We start from the raw sequence: 3,738 nt of genomic DNA on the forward strand, positions 1-3,738 counted from the left end.
CATCACTTTTGTGGCCAGAATTAGTGTTTGTAGTTTTGAAAGTTCGCCTGCCCATTGAAGTCTATTGTGGTTCGCGATGTTCGAGAACTTGTTCGCAAGTTCGCGTTCGTAGTTCGCGAACAAAAAAGCGCGGGTTAGCGACATCTCTACAGAACAAGACAGGTTTGGATTAGTCCAGAATTTAGAACAGATGCAACAGTATTCACAGGACTCAGAATGCATAGAACAGGATGAAGGTTCCAGGAAAGACGGTGCTAGTAAAAAAGGGAGCACAGGGATAGTGGACAAAAATGGCGCCGCCATAGACTGCAATGCAAAATATCGGCTATTCGGAGCCCGACAGGAAAAAAGGGCGCCCGAGAAATATCGGTTACAGGGATCGTGTTAACAAAAGTTTTCGTTTACAGAATAAGGTTTATAAAAAATATTGTTTACAAGTTCGTTTTGAGTTTGTGTTATACTTATTTTTTCGTTTTTAAATTTCGCTTATATCAGTTTTTACTTATTTTTTAGTTTAAAAATTTCGCTTACAAAACTATAACAACAAAATTTTTGTTTACACTTCTTTGATCATTTAAAAATTTGTTTTCATATAAATAATGCGTAAATACCGTTTTCAACCTTATTGTATTAGAAATACATCGCTTTTGGTATTAACTTTGTTTTTACACTTATAATGCATTGATTATAGTTACTAAAATATCGCTTTTAATATGACTGTTATTTTAAGATTTCTAATGCATACGTGATTGTAAGGCTATCTATTGTATTGTATATATTTATATAAACTTTTCTCTATTTATAGTATTAATGTATACGTGATTTTAAGGCTATTTTAAGGCTATTTATTCTATTACAAATATATACATTATTTTATTCATGTTATTTGTAGAGAAGTATTTTAATAACTTCAGCACCACAGGGTTTTTTGCTTAAAAACCAGAGCAATTTTCACATTTCAGCGCTCCTCCCATTCATTCACCAATAACTTTATTGCTACTCATCAGATGTAAATGATCTATATCTTGTTTTTTTGCCACAAATTATGCTTTGTAAGGGTGATATTTGCTTTTAGTAATTATGCTATTATCTGTGCATTTTAAAGGGAAAAATGAGGGGAAAAAAAGAAAAAATACACTATTTCTTCATTTCCATGCACTATAGTTTTCAAATAAACAATGTTACCATAGGTAAAACCCACACATTGTATTTGCTAATTTGTCCTGGTTATCTCAACATTTAAATGATGTTCCTAGTACAATGTATGGCGATAATATATTAGTTTCTGGTTTGTGTTTTTTGTTTTCTCATTGTACTCTATCAGTAATTAAAAGCCCTTATCTTCATGAATAACAGTAATACACTCTCATGGCATACATATTTTAAAAGCTAAGTCCCTAGGGTAACTATGTATTCTCTTTTCAATGCTGTCACTTTTTTTTTTTTTTTTTTTACAAGTATTTATTTAGGGGTATAGAGTAAATGAAAATAACAGTTTTATTGCTTTTCATTCAGTTTTCCGGTAAAAAAAATCACATGACTTAGCACTCAGTTTTTAAACAACACAAAATCTATTCTCTCTTTTGTCACGGTTAAAATGATACCCTATATACATAATCAGATATCTTATTGGGCATACAGCACACTGTTTACCACAAGTACGCCTATCTACTCCCCTGAGCTTCAAGTAAAGTTTTGTGGGGAGTAGATAAGCGTAGCAAGGGAGGTAAAGTGGTTAAGGATTAAATATATTATTGTTTATATGTGTTTAGGGTGTTTGTGCGGTGGGGATGGTTAGGTTTAGGCATTACCAGTGGGGTCTAGGGGTTAGGGATAGGTACAGGGAGGGTTAGGTATAGTTACACTATAATATACGCAACCAGGGGGTGGTTAGGGTTAGGCACCACCAGGGGGTGGTTAGGGTTAGGCACCACCAGGGGGGTCTTAGGGTTAGGCACCACCAGAGGGGTCTTAGGGTTAGGCACCACCAGGGGGGTGGTTAGGGTTAGGCACCACCAGGGGGGTCTTAGGGTTAGGCACCACCAGGGGGGTCTTAGGGTTAGGCACCACCAGAGGGGTCTTAGGGTTAGGCACCACCAGGGGGGTCTTAGGGTTAGGCACCACCAGGGGGGTCTTAGGGTTAGGCACCACCAGGGGGGTCTTAGGGTTAGGCACCACCAGGGGGGTCTAGGGGTTAGGGATAGGTACAGGAAGGGTTCTGTGTGAGAGTAAGGTTAGGTATAGTTACAGCACAATATGTGTAATATATACAATTTGTTAAATTATGTATATTTAAACAAAGAGGGGGTCTAGGGGTTAGGGAAAGGGATAGTGAGAGATCTGTGTGAGCCTACAGTTAGGTATAATTACAGTAAAATATCTGTAAAACCTACCATTGCATTGCTATGCTTAATACAAGTGTAAATATCATTTTTGTTATAGACGCTATTTGACATTTCTTTTCAGAATTCGTTTGTTGTTATAGACAGTATTTTGCCATTTCATTTCCGTTTATTTAACCTATTTAGCACTAAATTTTCGTTTACAACCCCTTAAAATAAAAATATGGTTTTGCATTAAAACTTAAAATTTCGGCTATACCCCGAAACCCTTTTTTCCATTCACCCTTTTTTGATACACGCCAGGAAAGACAGGACAAACAGGATTCAGAATGCATACAACCAAGATGCATGCAACCAGGCTTAAACAAGGCTAGGCAAGGCTAGACAGTATCTGGGAGCTGAGTATTGAGCTGTTGGCAAAGCAAGACAGGACTGCCAATGATGACAGACGGCGATCTCACTAAAGGGTTACAGCGCCACCTGGGGGAAGGAGGGAGAACTTCAGCACTGGATACCAGGGAAGTAAGTAAGGCTTCAACAGATCTCTGTGCACCTGGTGTAAGGCATGGTGTGTGTGTGTGTGTGTGTGTGTGTGTGTGTGTGTGTGTGTGTGTGTGTGTGTGTGTGTGTGTGTGTGTGTGTGTGTGTGTGTGTGTGTGTGTGTGTGTGTGTGTGTGTGTGTGTGTGTGTGTGTGTGTGTGTGTGTGGGTGTGTGTGTGTGTGTGTGTGTGTGTGTGTGTGTGTGTGTGTGTGTGTGTGTGTGTGTGTGTCAGTGTTGCCAACCTTTCACGTTATCTTTTACTGACAAATACCTAAAAATTTACTGACAAAAGTTTTTTTTACTGACAAAACCCCCGCGCCGCGCGTAAAAATGGGCGTGGTCACGCAACAGAATGTGGGCATGGTCATGGGTGGGTCCAAATATACATGATTTTAATATTGCTGTGAAAGGTCTGCCAGGGAAGTTTGAGCTCTGCCATAGTGTTTCCCCCCTTCCCCTAAAATACATGTAATCTTACAGCATTTCACCAAAAATGCACGTAATCTGGCAGAGGTTCTTCCAAAATACAGATAATATGGCAGTGGTTCCCAAAAAATAGATGTAATCTGGCAGCAGCGATTCCCCCAACATACACATAATCTGGCAGCAGTTCCCCAAAATACATTTAATCTGACAGCAGTGGTTCCCCAAAAATAGGTAGCCCCAGGTCTATAGGTGTCCCCAGAATAGGTGGCCAGAGGTATAGATGTCCCCAGAACAGGTAGCCAGGGGGAGAGATGTCCCCAGAACAGGTAGCCAGGGGTATATGTGCCCAGTATATGTAGGCAGGGGTACAGGGCCGGTTCTAGACTGGCACATATGAGGGGGCAGTCAAATGGGTAGGGGGCAACATGT

Source organism: Hyperolius riggenbachi, chromosome 3 (genome assembly GCF_040937935.1).
Source record: "Hyperolius riggenbachi isolate aHypRig1 chromosome 3, aHypRig1.pri, whole genome shotgun sequence".
Classification (NCBI taxonomy): domain Eukaryota; kingdom Metazoa; phylum Chordata; class Amphibia; order Anura; family Hyperoliidae; genus Hyperolius; species Hyperolius riggenbachi.